The sequence below is a fragment of the Felis catus genome, chromosome B3 (assembly GCF_018350175.1).
Source record: "Felis catus isolate Fca126 chromosome B3, F.catus_Fca126_mat1.0, whole genome shotgun sequence".
Lineage (NCBI taxonomy): Eukaryota > Metazoa > Chordata > Mammalia > Carnivora > Felidae > Felis > Felis catus.
This window is the reverse complement of record NC_058373.1, coordinates 14,882,447-14,901,143: the sequence shown is the minus strand read 5'-3', so window position 1 is coordinate 14,901,143 and position 18,697 is coordinate 14,882,447. Positions and strand designations below refer to the sequence as shown.

General features: G+C 46.8%; 1 long non-coding RNA gene across 31 annotated transcripts in view; it reads left to right on the top strand.

Annotated features, from left to right (window-relative positions):
- LOC102902604 overlaps window positions 1-18,332 on the top strand; it is a 122,411-nt gene extending 104,079 nt beyond the window's left edge. For 22 of the 31 annotated variants that reach the window (XR_006598929.1, XR_006598909.1, XR_006598916.1 and 19 more), the window contains 5 exons: window positions 5,883-5,996; window positions 11,140-11,774; window positions 12,539-12,621; window positions 13,445-13,704; window positions 15,219-16,461. This is a non-coding gene — a long non-coding RNA (uncharacterized LOC102902604). Of the gene's footprint in view, window positions 1-5,882; window positions 5,997-11,050; window positions 11,775-12,538; window positions 12,622-13,414; window positions 13,705-15,218; window positions 16,462-16,661 lie in introns of those variants that run through there. The other 9 variants (XR_006598931.1, XR_006598919.1, XR_006598924.1 and 6 more) reach the window with 8 other exon arrangements.
- The last annotated feature ends 365 nt before the right edge of the window (window positions 18,333-18,697 follow it).

Genomic DNA, 18,697 nt, shown 5'->3' with positions numbered 1-18,697 from the left:
CTTTGGAGCACAGTTTTGTCATTTGTGAAACATAGGGGTTAACAGGATGATTTTGTGACTACACACATCATTGTGCACATTGCATAAGGTAGAGAAATGTCAAATGTCAAATCTCTGTGCTGCACACCTGAAATGAAGATAGCATTGTATGTCAACTATGCTTCGATTGAAACAAACAAACAAACAAATAAATAAGTCTTTTCAGTGAAGCGTTGAAGGCTCTTGCTCTAAAGTCAGGAACAAGACGAGGTGTGTACTCTCACTACTCTTACTTAACACAGTTCTGGAAGTCCTAGCCAGAGCAATTAGGGTGAAAAAGAGGATAAGAGAGGGGAGGAGGGGGGAGGGGGAGGAGAGGGGAGGGGAGGGGAGAGGAGGGAAGGGGACGGGAGGGGAGGGGAGGGGGGAGGGAAGGGGACGGGAGGAGAGAGGAGGAGAGGAGAGGGGAGGAGAGGAGAGGAGAGGAGAGGGGACTAGAGGAGAGGGGAGGGGATGAGAGGAGGAGAGGAGAGAGGAGGAGAGGAGAGGGGAGGGGAGGGGTGGGGAGTAGAGGAGAGGAGAGGGGAGGAGAGGAGAGGGGATGAGAGGAGAGGGGAGGGGATGAGAGGAGGAGAGGAGAGAGGAGGAGAGGAGAGGGGAGGGGAGGGGAGGACAGGGGAGGGGGGAGGAGGAGAGAAGAGGAGAAGGGAGGGGACAAGAGGAGAGGGGAGGGGATGAGAGGAGAGGGGAGGAGAGAGGAGGAGAGGAGAGGGGAGGGGAGGAGAGGAGAGGGGAGGGGATGAGAGAAGGAGAGGAGAGGGGGAGGGGAGAGGTGGGGAGTAGAGGAGAGGAGAGGGGAGGAGAGGAGAGGAGAGGGGAAGGGAGGGGAGGGGAGGAGAGGAGAGGAGAGAAAAAAAATAGAGAGAAAGAAAAGATCCAAATTGGAAAGAAAAAAGGAGAATTGGGTGTACTTCCACATAATATGATCTTGTATGTGGACAATCCTATAGATTCCACAAAAAACCTCTTAAAAAGGAATCCAGTAAAGTTTCCAGATACAAAATCAATATACAGAAATCAGGTGTGTGTCTATACTCTAACAACAAAATACCTGAAAAAGAAATGAAGGGGGGGCCTGACTAGCTCAGCTGCTAGAACACGGAGGGTCGTGAGTTCAAGCCCCATGTTGGTAGGTGTAGAGCTTACTTAAAACCAAAAAAAAAAAAAAAAAAAAAGAAAAAAAAAAGAAATGAAGAAAATGACAGAACCAAAAACAAATAAAACACTTAGAAATAAATGTAACCAAGATGAATGATCTCTACCTGGAAAACTATATGACTTCAAAAAAATTGCAGAGAACTAATCAACAGAAAGATATCCCATGCTTCTGGATTGGAAGAATATTGTTAACATGTCTACACTACCCAAAGCCATCTGTAGATTCAGTGCAATCCCTACCAAAGTTCCAATGGTGTTTTTCACAGAAATAGAAAAAAAAAAAATCCTAAAAGTCCTATGGAACCACAAAACACCCCAAATAGACAAAGCAGTGTTGGGAAAGAAGAACAGAACCAGAAGCCTCATACATGTCCTGATTTTGAACTATATTACAAAGCTATTATCATCAAAATAGCATGGTAACGCATAAAAACAGATACATAGACCACTGGAAATAAATTGAGAGCCCAGAAATAAATTCACACATATATAGTCAACGACTATATGACAAGGGAGCCAAGAATACCCAACCGGGAAAGGGTTGTGTCTTCAATAGTGGTGGTGGGAAAGCTGGGTAATTACGTACAAAAGAATAAAATTGGACCCCTATCTAACACCATTCATAAAAATTAACTCCAAATGGACTGAAGACTTAAACCTAAGACCCGAAACTATAGAACTCCCAGAAGAAACCATAGGGGAAAAGCTCCTTGACATTGGCCTCGGCAATGAGTTTTGAATCTGACTCCAGAAGCACAAACAACGAAAGCAGAAATAAACAAGTGGGGCTATTTCAAACTAAAAGTCTTCTGCACAGCAAAAGAAGCAAACAACAGGATGAAAAGGCAACCTATGCAAAGGGAGAAAATACTTGGGAACCGTATATCTGATAAGGAATTAGTATCCAAAATACTTAAGAAGCTCACAAAAACTCAGTAGCGGAAAACCAAACAATCTGACGAAAAAGTGGGCAAAAGACCTAAACAGACGTTTTCCCAAAAAAAAGACATGCAAATGGCCAGAAGGTACGTTGAGAGACACCAAACATCACTACTCGTTAGGGAAATGGAAATCAAGATCATAATGGTGTCACCTCACACCTGTTAGAATGGCTGTTATCAAAAAGACAGGAGTGATGTGACTGGGTTGAGCATCAGTTGCTTAAGTCGGTTGCTTAAGCGTCTGACTCTTGGTTTGGGCTCAGGTCATGATCTCGCCGTCGCGGGACGGAGTCCCACGAGGAACTCTGAGCTAAGCGTGGAGCCTGCTTAAGACCGTCTCTCTCTCCTCTCTGCCCCTCCCAACTCACACTCACTCTGTCTCTAAAACAAAACACAACAACAACAAAAAGAAACAAAAACAAAAGCAAAAAAAAAAAACCCCAAAACCCAAAAGGCCAGAGATAAGTGTGGGTGAGGATGTGGATAAAAAGGAACCCTTGTGCTTTGTTGGTGGAAACATCAATGGGCAGAACTACTATGGAAAACAGTTTGGAAGTTCTTCTAAGAATTAAAAAGAAAAGAGACTGCCCTGTGGTCCCAAATCCCGCTTCTGAGTATGTATCCAAAGGGAATGAAACCAAGATTTCCATGAGGTGTCTGTACTCCTGTGTTCATTACGGTATTCTTCACAAGAACCCACATAAAAAAAACAACCTATAAGTGCCTGTGGATGAATGGAAAAAGAAGCTGTGGTATGTATACATTTCTGGGACTCTAACGTGCACACGTAGAAATAACAGTGTAGCCACAAGAAAGGAGGAAACCCTGCCATTTTAGACAACACAGGTGGGCACTGAGGGCATTGTTTTAAGCGAAATACGTCTGATGAGAAAAACAAACCCTGTGTGATCTCCTTTACACGTATGGTCTAAAAGACCTGAACCCATAGAGACAGACGGAATGGTGGTTACCAGGATCTGGGGGCTGGGAGAAACGGGGAGATGTTGGGCAAAGAATGCAAACCTCCAGTTATCAGATGAACGAACTCGGAGGGTCTTATGCACAGCATGGTGACTAGAGGTACTCGGAATGGCTATCAAATGTCCCTCCGCTGCCGACAAAAGAGCATTGGTAATTATGTGAGGTGATGGGGAGACGCTAACTAACCCTGCTGTGGTAATTATTTTGCGGTATATGTATGTGTGTCAAATCATCGCCTCGCACGCCTTAAAGGTACACATGTTACATGTCAATTGCCTCTCAGTGAAGGTAAGGGGGTGGGAAGTCTGTTCCACCTGAAGTATTTTCGTCGTATTATTGCAATAGTTAACATCAATCAAAGGCTGCACGAGTGCCAGGCACTGGACAGGGGGCTTTTCCAACATGGTTACAGTTTTTAAAAACTTAAAAAAAAAATGTTTATTTGTTTTTAGAGAGAGAGAGAGAGAGATGGAGAGAGTGAGCGAGGGAAGGGCGGAGAGAGGGGGGGGTACAGAGGATCTGAAGAAGGCTCCCTGTTGACAGCAGAGAGGCGGATGCGGGGCTCGAACTCACAAACCCTGAGATCGTGACCTGAGCCGCAGTCGGATGCTCAACCGACTGAGCCAGCCAGGCGCCTCCCCGGCGCTGTTACATTTTTAACAGTAAATTTTGTGAATCGCATTAGAGAACCATCAAGGGAGCAGACGGCTTTGCCCAGATATATTTCTGGATTTGAGATATTTGAGATCCTTCAGTGGGAACTTGCATCAGACCTACGAGCATCTGCCTGCTGTTTACATAATATCTGCATGTAAACTGTCTGTGGTGAAAAACGATCGCTCTGATAGCTTCCGTATTTTTTAAAAAAAGAGACTCTCTCGAGACAAGGAAGCAGTTTTCCAGGCAAAACAGTCTTTCCATCTGTCATAGCTACTGATTTCAAAGGGGACTTACGTTTTAAATGCCCCATAGCCACCCGTCTCCGTTAGGTATCTCCTTTTGCAAAGTTGTTTCGGTCTTTGCTCCTTTGCGTTGTGTTCCAACGTGGTTGAGCTTAATTGCTGCGTGCATTATTAGGCGGACGTGGTCCTCAGCTACCTGCCTGGGATGAGTGCACACCCCTTTCAGTAACGCGAGGACAGGGACGTGAGCGATGCCCTTGAAATAGGGCAGAAATCACATGCCAGGAGAAAGCGGTGCTGTGTCTGATGGGCCACTAACGTGGTGAACTGGTCAACTAACCAGGGTGAGGATGGTGATGACCATAATCACGATGATGGTGGAGGTGGTCGTGCTACGGCCCACGAGTATGGAGTGTGCCAGAAACGTGGAGAATTGGTTTGTTTCACTATTTTATTTAATCCTAACAGCAACCAAGTGAACGTGATCCGAATATAGGCACTTACGGAGGATAAAACTGAGACTTCGCATTTGTATCCACATGCTCTTTAATTTTTTAGCATTCACATTTTTTAAAATATTTATTTATTTTTGAGAGAGAGAGAGCGAGCACAAGCAGGGGAGGGGCAGAGAGAGAGGGAGACACAGATTCCGAAGCGGGCTCCAGGCTCCGAGCCGCCAGCACAGAGCCCGACGTGGGGCTCGAACCCACCAACCGTGAGATCATGAGCTGAGCCGAAGTCGGATGCTCAACGAAGTCGGATGCTCAACCGACTGAGCCACCCAGGCGCCCCTGTATCACGCCGTCAGTTACCAGACAAGCTGGGATTTAAGCCCAGTTCACTCCGAATCCAGATCTTTGGTTCTCAGCTTCTGAATGGAACTCCTTCAGGCCACCTGGGTGGCTCAGCGGGTTGAGCGTCCAACTCTTGATTTTGGCTCAGGTCATGATCTCATGGCTTACGAGTTTGAACCCCATGTCAGGCTCTGCCCTGACAACTCAGAGCCTGCCTGGGATTCTCTGTCTGCCTCTGCCTCTGCCCCTCCCCCACTCTCTCTCTCTCTTTCACTCTCTCTCTTGAAAATAAATAAATAAATAAATATTAAGAAAACAAAACAAACCCAGAGCTCACTATTAAAAAAAAATAATAATAAATGGAACTCATTTAAGACTTTGGTACCAGGATTCCTTTCTAAGAGATGAGGTAATGCTATCACAATTTAAATGGAGTTCTAATTGATTACCAATCACTAAATAGGAAATTCTCTCAACGTCAAGCCATTGGGAGAAAGTGAGGTTACGTGAATGTCACAAGTGTTTCGCAGGCGAGCGTTCAGGCTGTGTGTGGGCAGGCAGCATGAGGCAGAGGAAAGGACCTGGGTGTGAGGTTGACCTTGGGGGGACTTGGCCCCACCTGGCCAGCTGTGTGATCTCGGCCAGCCACTTACCCTCTCTGAGCCTCAGTTTCCTTCCCTATAAGATGGGGCTAAAAATACCCACCTGAAAGGAACGCTGAAATCTTTGGAGATCATAGACTACAAATCTGCACCGCGCCCGGCAAATATAGCCCGGCGACATTAGTCCCGCCCCATAAAAAGCAAGAAGTGATTTCATTTTACTTTCCTGCTTACAAACCATCAGTTCCAGTCAAGCTTTTGGGACAAAACTCTAACTCCTTACCTCAGCCTAAAGGCCTTTGAGCCCCGCTATGTAACCAGCCTCCTCTTTAGATATTCTCCCTCTCACTGGGCTCAGATGGGCCAAGCATTAGTTTTGCACCCCAGGATCTTTGAACATGCTGTGTCCTTGGCTGAAAATACTCTTTCATCGCTTTATTAACTTACTACCCTCTTGTGCTTTAGGTCTGAGCTCAACTATCCCTTCCCCAGGGAAATCGTCCCTGAAGCCTAGAAAACATCAGTCCCCTCCTTATCTACCCCCGGTGCTCCTTCTTCTTTGGGGTACCGCTCACAGTGGTAAGTACTTCATTCATCATGAATCTGTCTTGTCACTAGGATGTGACCTCCAGGAGGGCAGGGGCGGCATTGACCCCGTGTTCGTGTCCAAATCCCAGTTCCTGGCATGGGGCCTCATTCACAGCAGGTGCTCGACAAGCTTTCACTGAATGAATGAAAAAAAAAAAGAATAGGGGCGCCTGGGCTGCTCAGTCGGTTAAGCGTCCGGCTTCCGTTCAGGTCATGATCTCGGGGTTCGTGGGTTCGAGCCCCGCATCGGGCTCTGTGCTGACAGCTCAGAGCCTGGAGCCTGCTTCCGATTCTGTGTCTCTGTCTCTCTCTGGCCCTCCCCCTCACTCTCACGGTCTCTCTGTCTCTCTCTACGAAATAAATAAACATTAAAAAAAGAAGAAGAAGAAATGAGTGGATGAATAAAGGATTACCTTATTTTAAAGATTCCCCTTGATGTTTCCTGACCCGCTTTTATTAAAAGAAGACCGCAGGGTGTAAGCCGCGGAGACTTCTAGCAAAGGCACAGGTTTTTGCCCAGAGTGGTGGGCTTTTCACTCTTGAGGAGGACAAGCCTTCCCTGGGGACCATGTGTTACCTGTGGCGCGACAGGCACCTCGTGTCCCCAGCATGTCTCCAGTCATTCAGTCTGGCTGGAGCGATACACCGGATGAAAGAAACCTACCACGTCTCTGACACCGATGCTCCGTTTTATGATGGCAGCAGCCGAGCTGGGCCGGCAGGTGCGGGCTGGCCTGACCTGGGCTCTGTGGAGAATCATCAGAGCCTCCTTAGAGATGCGGATTTACTCTGTGTTTAATCAGCCACAGGCAGAAGTGGCTTCATTTCAGCTCGACGAGAGCCACATCACAAAAGGAAGATGGATGGTCAAGACTATCGGTTCATCACTACAAGCATATTGTCTTAATTTGAAGGAACAGCCTGGTACCCGGGCTAATCGAGGAGGACAGTGCAATATGGCTAGTGCGGAGGGCCAGCTAAGCTTAACTCTCAGCGCGCCCCTTAAGGAGAAGCTCTTATGTGTTTTCTTAATTAATATTTTAAGGGAAGTGAGAACCATAAAACGCATCCCTCCGTCACTTAAGAAATTCCCTTGCTTGGAGTTCAAGATGCTTAAGGAACGAATTTTTCCTTCCCTGAAATGCCTGAATCTCCCTCCCTATAAGGAAATACTGCGGGGGCGCCTGGGCGGCTCAGTCAGTTAAGCATCCTTGATTTCGGCTCAGGTCATGATCTCACGGTTCATGAGTTCGAGCCCGCGTCGGGCTCTGCGCTGACAGTGGGGAACCTGCTTGGGATTCTCTCTCCCTCCCTCTCTTCCCCTCCCTGGCTCTCTCTCTCTCTCTCTCTCTCTCTTTCAAAATAAACAAATAAAAACTTAAACGTTCGCCTAAGAAATGCCAGAGAAGGGATTTTTACGCCTGTGTGGGAGGAATCACACATAATCTGAACTCCGTGTCCTTGCCGAACCCCTCCTATGTGGAGCAAAGGCAGCGCGTAGCTGGGGCCCTTACAAACAAGTGGATGTTTTAGAATCATTTGGTATGTGTCACATCCGTGTTTTCATTCCATCCCCTGAGCCTGAGCACAAAGAGCTTTTACAGCCCTCCCCGCCCCGATGACTCTTTTCCAGATGTTCTGAAACAACATCAACTGACCCAGTTTACCCCTGAGAGGTTTATAAAGGTGCATTTATGGAGCGCCTGGCTGAGCGAGGCTGAGATGCTAAGTACTCCCAAAGTGAAGAAGAAATTTAAGAGGCTTCGCGATGGATGTAGAAATATTATCATCAATCATCAGCCATCGGGGTGATAGCATCCAGTCCTCTCTCACCTACAGGCACAGATTTCGGCGTCGGGAAGTGAAGACTGCACCGTCGAAATGCGCGGTCTTGGCACATTTAAAGGTGGGCATGACGAGGCCGAGGACCTTGTTAGCATAAAACCTGGACACGTGTCACTTGCTTCCCATGCTGCACAGGATGGAAAGGGGATCACACTTGCAGAAGTGAGAAGGGGGCACGCCAGGGTTTTGTACAACAGACCTTTGTGCGGAAGCCGGACCGCCGGGACAAGAGAAGTCGTCATGTGTGGGCGGGAGGTTGTTTCATTCCTAGGACACGGGCAGCAGCCTCCAGGGCAGTCCTTGGGATCAGAACCCAGCTCTTCGCCTACGTAGCAGAGGCGAGCCGTTTCTCAGGGAGAAACAACCCGCTGTCTTATGCGCGGTCGTACGAAAAGTGCCACCAATTCCCTCCAAACGCGGGCATCGGGCACCGCGTCAGAATCTGGCGAGAAGGTGGGGGAGTTCTTCCCCAGCACATCTGCCACGTGTGTGTAGACGGCACTCGGTGGGAATGGGCCCCCTCCCCAACCGCCAAGGCAAGCGACATGCCAAGGCCTTGATGCGCAAGGTACTTAACGTTCCACGGGACGTCGATCCCCTACTGGCTGCCGGCGTAGAATGAAAAACCTTCCTGGCCTGACTTCTGTTATCACGGGCACCGGACGGGGTGCAGGCATCTCGTTGAGGTACTTTGCACGTGAGAGGGAGGGGGGGCTCGTGTAGGAGGCTCCTACTCCTTGCAGATCGCGGAATGCCTGCTGTTCAGCATCCGTTCACCCTGTGAGACCCGCGACCCGCCACCAACTAACAGGTGATGGTCCTTTCGCTGAGTTCAGAAATGGATGCCCCTTCATCTGTGGAACAGCTGGGGAGTCCCGGCCAGCGCCGGACCCGCTTGTCTAGCACAAACTCTGGGGCAGAAGCGTTCGTTCCGACTTTGGTGTGGACGTGGGCATCCGCTGGGCAGAGGATAAACCACACTCTGCTTTGGACATTTGTGGCGTGGGACACTGAAGACCGATCGTTTTGGGGGTCCGTTGGCATTGCTGGTGTTTTTCGATTTCGGCAACGGATCTGCTCATAGTTGGAAACATCAGTTACGTTACCCTTATCTTAACATCCTTCAGCGCCGGTGTTGTTACTGGTCATCCAATTAGCTGCTTCCTCCCATTTCAGGTCCACTGACAGTTCGGGGTGGTTTGAGTGGAGTGGGGTGGACAAAGGGGAAATTGGCGATTTCCTCTGCCTCCTGCAGAGTTAATCTCTCGTCCAGATACTGCTAAAACATCTCTTTCAACAGCAGTCTTTCTTCCTAGTTTAGCAGCATAAACGTACAGAGCAAGTTTCTTCTTTACAATGCTCTAACTCAAAGTCCCAATGATAGATGATTTCCTGATCCTGAAGAAGACACTTAAACCCTTATGGTTCTTTCAACAATTTATTCCAGTTTGAACAGGACAGTCTGTTTCCCATTTTAGCATGGAGCAGTCAGGTTATGTGTGTGCAAACAAAATTGGCACCTCTACAAGCGTGGGGTGAAAAAAAGGACCCGGAAAGTATGTTGCCAGCCAGAACTATTACTTTCTTGCGTCCACTATTCGATACTTGGGCATTTTTCTCTGCTCTTGTTTTTACTTTTTCATTTTTTTTAACGTTTATTTTTTTATGTTAATATTTCTAATTTTTTTTTTCAACGTTTATTTACTTTTGGGACAGAGAGAGACAGAGCATGAACGGGGGAGGGGCAGAGAGAGAGAGGGAGACACAGAATCGGAAACAGGCTCCAGGCTCTGAGCCATCAGCCCAGAGCCTGACGCGGGGCTCGAACTCACGGACCACGAGATCGTGACCTGGCTGAAGTCGGACGCTTAACCGACTGCGCCACCCAGGCGCCCCTAATATTTCTAATTTTTAAAAAATGTTTATTTGTTTTTGAGACAGAGAGAGACAGAGCATGAGCAGGGGAGGGGCAGAGAGAGAGAGAGTGAGAGAGAGGAAGACACAGAATCTGAAGCAGGCTCCAGGCTCTGAGCTGTCAGCACAGAGCCCGACACAGGGCTTGAACTCCCGGACTGCAAGATCATGACCTGAGCTGGAGTCAGACGCTTAACCGACTGAGCCACCCAGGTGCCCCACGTTTATTTTTGACAGAGAGAGAGAGAGAGAGAGAGAGAGAGCACGAGTGGGGAAGGGGCAGAGAGAGAGAGACAGAGGATCCAAAGTGGGCTCTGTACTGACAGCTGAGAGCCTGATGCAGGGCTCAAGCTCACAAACCGTGAGATCACAACCTGAGCCAAAGTCGGATGCTTAACCAACTGATCCACCCAAGAGCCCCTCATTTCCTCTGTTCTTAAAAGCCGTGTCTGGGTCTGCGGGGACAACAAACTTTCTTACCATGGATCCTGGGATATTTTCTTAGTCTCTTTACCCTAGTGGCCCAAATAAAGGCCACTTCTAGTTTTAATCTTTGCATTGTTTTGTTATGCATCAACCCCTCCCTTCTCAGACACGCCTGCCCTGTGTGCCCACCGAAGAGCCATTTGGGTTGCTCACGTGGTCAAGCTGACCCAAATCCATTCCAACAAATGTTTTACTTTCGCCTAGTAGAACATTTGTTACGAGGAACGTGTTCTGTCCTGCCTGCTACATCGGAACTGCTAAAATGTCACTTCCCTGGCAATTATTTCCATGAGGAAACGTTTGCAGCCATCTTCAAAAAGGGGTCCCCCTTCCTTACTCCAACAAAACACACAGGAAGTTAGCACGTGCGCTTCTAAAATCCTTTTTTACTGGAGCGCCTGGGTGGTTCGGTCGGTTCAACGTCCAACTCCTGATTTGGGCTCAGGTCATGATCTCACGGCGTGTGAGTTTGAGCCCCGTGTCAGGCTCTGAGCTCCAGAGTCAGCTTGGGATTCTTTCTCTCTCTCTCTCCCTTTCTGCCCCTCCCCTAGCTCATGCTCTGTCTGCCTCTCTCAAAATACATAGGTAAACTTAAAAAAAAGTCCTTTTTCCTTCAGAAAAGTCATCTCTATTCGTCCTTCCTGATCAGCAGGGAGAGGTATAGATGCCCACACTCTCTTATATAATTTGCGTTATATAATTTGCTGTATGCACTTGGCCCGCACAGGCTCAAAGGGCTATAATGCATTTGAGCGTAGGAGTGATTTTAACAATCTCGAGACAAGTTTTCCAATTGGCAGGTCTTTGGGGGAAGCTGAGAGCTACCCTCTCCATGGGTGCCTGTCAAGGGAGCAGCGAGAATCAGAAGCAAATGCTCTCACGTTCACAGGATGCACTGACCGTCCAACTGTCCAGAATCGTCCCCAGTAAGGAACCCTCCCAAAGGCTGAGCCACGTGAAGTCTAAAGAGGAATCACCGTCATTCGGAAAACTCGGATCAGCTTCCTTCTGCGTTGCCTGAACATCGGTGTCATCTGGGTAAAGTGTTTTGAGGAAAATTTATGCCTCCTCACAAAGAAACAGCTGTGCATCGCCACAGTCACTAACTTTTGAAAGATGTTACAAGAAGGTGTTCATTTCAAGTCAGTTGCTTCAGCTACAGCTTTCCCTTCATGTTTTAATATCATGGCGTCTCCTTCTGGTCCCCTAAGTGTTACCTGGTTTCTCTGGAGGAGTGGGGGAACCCAGGACCCATAAGTTATGGCTCCTATTAAGAGGGTTGGCTGGACGTGCGGACAATGTGTCAATAATTATTTCTGGCGGGGCCTTAACAGCAGAGGAAGTGCCTCTGTAGAGTGGCTTATTTTAACAGAAGACAGATATGCCTGACCCGGGTTTTATGACAGATGTCAAATATATCGAAGTGTGTCGTGAAGCAGATCGTCTTATTGGCAAAGAAATGAAAGACCACCAGGAAGATGGATGGGAAGATTTCCTCAAGGGGTTTCCCGTCTCCTCGCGCAGGTACGTGAACTGGAAGAAAGGCCAACTGGCAGGCGAGAGGGGAGACTTCAGGAAGGAGTCTGAACTTCCCCGCCTGTCGGTGACGCTTGGGAACAAAAGTCCCCAATCCCTTGGAGTGATGTTGGGGCAGTGAGTAGTGGGCGGGGGAGGGCAGGGTGGGCACTATAGCGATATGAAAGAGGCCACCCCAAGAGCGATCACCTCCTTACACGCGATCCTCTAGGCGCCTTCCAGACCTACTCAAAAAATCTTGCTTCTCCAGCCTTCCCTCCTGAGTTCAGTTCAACAAAGACATCTCGAGAGTCCACCATGGGCCAAGAGTTGTGCCCGGCCTTAGAGATTAGTGCTAAATACCACACGTTCCAATCAGAGACCTCCCACCTTTCCTTCTTCTGGGTCCTTCTTCCTTGGGGAGAAACTGGATCTCAGGGTCACATATTAGCTGCTGGGTGGTCGGGGGTGAGTTGACTCACCGGAAGGCGAGCCTCATAGAATTAAGAGGATTGAACAGGACAGCGTCTTTATGCTTGCCCCAAAGACTAGATATAGAAACTATAAAGGGGAAGCAATGGCCTCTCCACTGTTTACCTTTTATCCATAAAGACTGCTTTTTGGGTAATTTGTATCATCTGCTACTAAATTAGCGTCATTAGATCACAAGCTTTCTATATCCCCGAGCCCTGAGCTCCCTGAATCAAATATGATTATCAGGAAAAGGTGCCCCTTGAGACAGAGGGATGACCAAAAGGCCTTCTTTCCTCCAGGTGGGTGGATCCAGCACCGGGTGTTGGGCTTGGTGGAAGCTGGATCTCACTTCACACAGTGCTGGGCACAACGTGCATCCTGGGTGAGTGTTCTCGAATCGATTTATTACGGCCACAGCTGTCCTAGAATGACAGCCTTCAATTTTCAAAGATGTGACTTCAGTCATTGGCAAGACATAATGGATAAATTATAGATAAAATGTAAAAAAGCCACTCCAAGAGTATCCTTTTTTCTTAAGAGTGTTTCTTCCTCAGATTCCGTGCTGAGAAAAGAGTAGAGTAAAACCTTGGATTGCGAGTAACTTGTTCTGGGAGTGTTCTGCAAGACGGGCAAACCTTTCTAATGAATTTTATCTTGATAAACAAGCAACGTCTCCCAATACGAGTAGGACCTGACACCGAAGGTCATGTGATCGCAACCGAGCCAATGGCCCTTGAAATTTGCTTTGATATGCAAGTGCTTTGGATTACAGGCATGTTTCCAGAATGAATTGTGCCCACAAACCAAGGTTTTACTGTATTTCCTTCCTTCTGGGTTTGCTGGACATAAACTGTGACAGGTGGCTTCTTGGTGACCATGAATCACGGGGAGTCAACAGGAGCATGGGTTAGGGAAAAGCCTGGATCAACAGTAACACAAATTATTGAGAAAGGGTATGAATGTCTTTACACCCAGGGGACTCCCCACCGTGAGGTAAGGGGGACGAAATAGAGACACGGAGATGACTTGCCGGGAAAGTTAGTTGTGATATAGAGTGTTTGTTGGCTTTACTACTTTTCTTGTTGCAAATTCGATAAAGATAGGTCGGATGCTAAATGTAAAATGCACAGTGGACGGAAGGGCTGCACAGACTTCTGTTTTGCGTTTTTATACAGTCCTGCTTTATCGCCCACTCTATCCTGTAGCGACACCACGAAGAACAAGCTTAAGAAAGCCGATCTTGTGCGTTGGCTAGGTTTTCCCCGTCATCACCTGGGCTTTTCACCACGACTGCCTACAAACAAGAGATTCTGTCAGAGGGGAAGTGGGAACCGACTGGTTTCATTCGTTTCATCCTCCAAACCGGCTGCCAAGGTGGTTAAAGGCTTTGTCTACGGAACAGAAAAGGCAAACCTCCCTCGAAGGGAAAAGCAGAATCTTGTCTCACGTAAGAGACAGGAACAGGGTAAGAACTGAACTGAAGAAGGAATCGCTCTGTATGTGAGACTCTTGCCGTTAAGCGAGGCAGTAAGGACAGTTTTGTGGCTCCTATGGAGAGAGGAGTCACCGTAGATGTCTCTCTCTTAGGCGCAAAGGAGAAATGCTTTTTTTAGTTTGAATCTAGGAAATGTAGGATCTGTCACTGAAAGGAGGAGCAAAATGGCTTTTATTTTTTTCATTTTTTTAAGGTTTATTTATTTTTGACAGAGAGAGAGAAAGACAGAGCATGAGTGGGGAAGGGGCAGAGAGAGAGAGGGAGACACAGAATCCGAAGCAGGCTCCAGGCTCTGAGCTGTCAGCAACAGAGCCCGGCACGGGGCTTGAACTCACAGACCGCAAGATCGTGACCTGAGCCGAGGTCGGGCACTCAACCGACTGAGCCACCCAGGCGCCCCAGCAAATGGCTTTTCAACCACAAGAGAATTCCTCCGATTCATATTCTTTTCTTGTCTTTATTCCAATCCCCCCCTCTCCCTGCTCTTTTTATTTCCATCTGAATTTGTATTAAATTCGTTACATGCTCTTAAGGGAGAGAGGTCTAATCGAGGTGTAAGAGGCTATGAATTAAAAAAAAATAGGGAGGGGGGTAGGAATTCACCATCCCTTCACTGAGCTAGACTGGAGCTCATCTTAAGTGCTGTTCCTTCTTTCAGAGAAAAAGATAGCTTTCTCCTCCAGGAAGCTCTGTGTCTCAAAGGCCTTTATTAACTTGATCTTTGGGAATAGTGTTTTAATTTTTTTCCATAATCATCATGCAAATTGATCATGATAATCTCTGGAAAGGAGAAGGAGGGAACCAATGGCCTCATTAACTCCAACGCTGGGAACATGCATGCTCCTAAGAGCTGGGGCCCGGACCCCCCGACGGCTCAAGTCTTCTTTGTGTGTGACTTCGTCCAGTCCCCAGTGCAGGCTGTGGCTTGTTCCCTGCCTGGCTTGTTTAAATTGCTTCATGCATCTGACTCCCTCACAAAATAATGGGAAATAATTTGAAAGGTCCCAACCTTACGAAAGAAACATTTATGTTCTGCTAGATTCCAACGAGAGTTTCTAACTCTCCTGTGACGGAACCAGACCATCCATGCACGGGTTGTATCCAGACCTTATCTTAAAGACATTGTGGTCTCAAATTGCTAAACTTTGGACAATAAATTGAGTCAGCACATTTTAGTGGCTTCGGATGCATACTGCTGAATGCTGTTCTGCTGAATTAGGAGCGCTTTTTTGTTTGTTTTTAAAGAGTGTGTTTTAATTTTCATTTAACATGGAGAATGGCAGAGACAAATAGATCTGTCCAAAATACACTGAGTAACTGATTTTTGAGCTGGTTATTAATTTCACGTAAGTGGTTCCTCTTTTCATTTCTATAAACTGTAAAATCCAGGAGCAGCAGAATCAAACGTGATACACTCTTATTGAGAGTGCCGAGCAAGGTGTTAAATGGTTTTAAATGCTGCCTCATTTATCCTCCTCTGACAGGTCCGCCGCATCCTCGAAAAGGATTCGATGCAACTCTTTGGAAATTAACTTCCTCAGAGCCAAGGAGAGCTAGACTGTTTCTCAGTGGATTGTGTCCTGCAGCGAGTAGTAAGGAAGCTGCCATCCCTCTTGGGATACCTCATTGGGTACCATATACTTCCGGGCGAGGACGTGGACTCCTTGGGCGTCCAACATTGTGCCTTGTGCACACTAGTGCCTTCCACTGATGAGTTGTATCTGGGGCTGACAAGTATATGGCTTCCTCTTTTGGAGACGACCGTCCCCTCCCAGGGAGGTACGGATGCAGAGGGTGCTGATGAGGTTGGGGGCGGGGAGGAATAAGTCTACCGCTAGGTCGATTAGATGACCGAATCTAGCCTCTTGAGTTAGAGCGGGGCCTTTGGTACCTCTCCCGGGGGAGATAGCAGCCCTTTATCTCAGCCGTCACCCCCTACAGCTGCACGTTCTTTCGAGTCGATTTGACCGGTCATGAGAAATTTTGTAACACATATGCATTGACACCTGCCATCTCTAAGGTACTGAATGAGAACACGACGAAATGGACCTGCAATCGACATTGGGTGAGTTGCTGCCATACGCTGGGTGCTCCAGATGCAAATATAAAAGGGCCTAATAACCTCGTTGGGAAGGGGAGCCTGTGAACCAATGCGTGCGATGTTAGAACGATGGCCCACAGCGGAGCAGCACGGAGGAGTGGCTTGAGGAGAGCTTGGGAGCAGTGCTAACGTTTGAGCTGGGTCTTGAAGTTGTTAGGAAAAGTTCTTCAGATCGAGACATCGGGGAACATACCTTCTGTTCTGAAGGGGCTTCGTGTTTAACTCGACAAAATGAGTGTGTGATCGCCTCGGAAGGAGCCGTGAGCATGGCTAATTGGTAATTGGTTGAGGAAGGTGGTGAATCATGCGGCTGAGCTGGCATGGCAGTGAATGTATCTGGTAGGACGGTATTTTCTCAAGCTATCCTTTGAAGAACACTGGTTCCTTGAGGTGGTAATTGGTATTGTTTGTGAAAACAGGGGGTTTTAAGGCCAAATACAAGGTAGGGAAGGCGGGGTTAGGCTGTTGGATGGGGTTCTTTCCTGCAGGACTTCTCAGGGCCTTTAATATATGACTCTGCCTTATACATTTCCAAGAGCTCGTCTTTTTTTTTTTTTTTAACTTCTTAACGTTTATTTATTATTGAGAGACAGAGGGAGACGGGGCATGAGCAGGGGAGGGGCAGGGAGGGGAAGAGAGGGAGGGGGACACAGAATCCGAAGCAGGCTCCAGGCTCTGAGCTGTCAGCACAGAGCCCAACGCGGGGTTTGAACCCGTGAACCTCGAGAACATGACCGGAGCTGAAGTTGGACGCTTAACCGACCGAGCCATCCAGTTGCCCCTCCAAGAGCTTGTCTTAAACCTATTTGTCTTTCCCTATTCACAGTGTTTTCAGAGTTCCACGGATCTCACGGTGGCAAATACTTCTTTAAGGCAGGAACAGCTGTCAGCTGTCTTTCCGAAGCGAACAGTTTCTGGGGCACCTGGGTGGCTCAGTTGGTTGAGCGTCCGACTTCGGTTCAGGTCACGATCTCGCGGCTCGTGAGTTTTGAGCCCTGTGCCGACAGCTCAGAGCCTTGGAGCCTGCTTCCGATTCTGTGTCTCCCTCTCTCTCTGCCCCTCCCCCCCACCCCGATCTTTCTCAAAATAAATAAACGTTAAAAAAAATTGAAAGAAGTGCATAGTTTCTATTTGAGAAACTGTGGGCACCTGTGAGGAAGAATACCAATCGTGAGAGACTGGGTGCCAGGTGGCCTGTAACCAAGTTGTTAAAAATCTTCTGGGCAGAAGAACATAAGGGTCAGAATCAAGGCACTGAAGACGTAAAGGAGGGAATGAAACCGAAAGACAATTAGTGGGTAGAATGACAAAAAAAAAGTACTTGAGGGTTACTCCCTGGGGTCTAGTTGGGAAGCTCGGGTGAAGAGAGATTTTGAGTAGAAGGTGAAAAAGTTGATTCATTTTGGGCTGTGATATAATTGTGGTGTCTATAAGACCAACAGCGTTGATCAACTCATTCAATAGTTGGAGAAACTAATCTGTAGCTCAAGATACACGTGGACATAACTTTACCTTTCTGTGATGCTTCAGATGACTCTTTGGTATCTAGCCATGTCTCAGGGGTCACCGTAATTAACATTAAGTGTTGCTTGACCGTAAATGTATAGAGTTGCAGGTTGTAGAGAGCTGTGTTTAATAGAAAGCCGAAAACAAGCCATTAACTAGATTTACTAATAGGTGCCTTGCCCAGGAACAGTGCATCGGGGAAAAAAAAAAAAAACAAGCAAGCAAACAAAAAAAACATATAAATTAATATGTCCAGAAAAAAAAAAGAAAAAGGAAGATACAACCCTTGTTCAAGGAACTTATTATCTTCAGCCTATAGAAGATATGACAGGTGGCCAGATTACCTGTGTTAGGATCATGGACCTTGCGCTTGCTATATGACCTTGGGCAAGTTAGGTAACTTTTTAAAGCTTGGATTTGCTCCCTTGCCAAATCATCTTTGCAGAATATTAGTATCCTCCTCATTAAGGAGTTGTAAGGATTAGCTACGGCGAAACAAAAATTGATTTCCTGTATTTTGATGGTGTACAATAAATTTCTTTAGGAAATAATGTGTGCATTGTGATCTATTTAATAAATTTTACTCTTGCTTTATTTGATTTCCAGTTAATGCCAAATAATAACCTGTCTATTTGAATTGCAAAAATCAAGCTGGTTTGAATTAAAGAAGTGTGAAAAATTCTTGGGTTGGCAAAATACGGTAACACTGCCATCAATTAAAAATAGGTAAAATGTGTTAGAAATCATGAAAAGTTCACGCTTTAATTGAACTGGCTTTTTCACGAGCCTGTGTTTTTACGCAGCTTAATGAAACAAAAATTGAAACAGTGCCCATTCTGAAATCTGCGTTAATTGTTATTATTTCCAGAAAGTTCGCATGATTACAAAAAAGTTTTGCTGTCATGCCAAGTAGAAATGTACAGTACCTGCCTTTCATTTTCTCTGGATTTCTTTTTGGTAATAAAGACCAACATTCATTTTGGCAAACAGAGCACTCGCTAAATTGAAAACTTCCTTTAAACACGCTCGAAACTTTTGACATCAGATTGCCAAAATTGCAAGGTATTTTTGTCAGTCTGACAAAACTTTCTTTGTTCCTCCGGGCTTCATCAACAGCAAGAGTTTCTCCACTTCAATACCATCATAATCTTAAATATCTTTGTGCTAGAAGGCACTGCAATATTAATTAACAATATAGTCTAATTATTTACCCTCGTTGGTTCATACAAACCCCTACAGTATAATCATGAGACTCCCTGAAGGGGTTTCACGGTATTTTGGAGTGAAATAGAAAGGTTTGTTCCTGACTTACACTGGCTCACGAGTGTAATTAGATATAACCTACAATTCACCGAT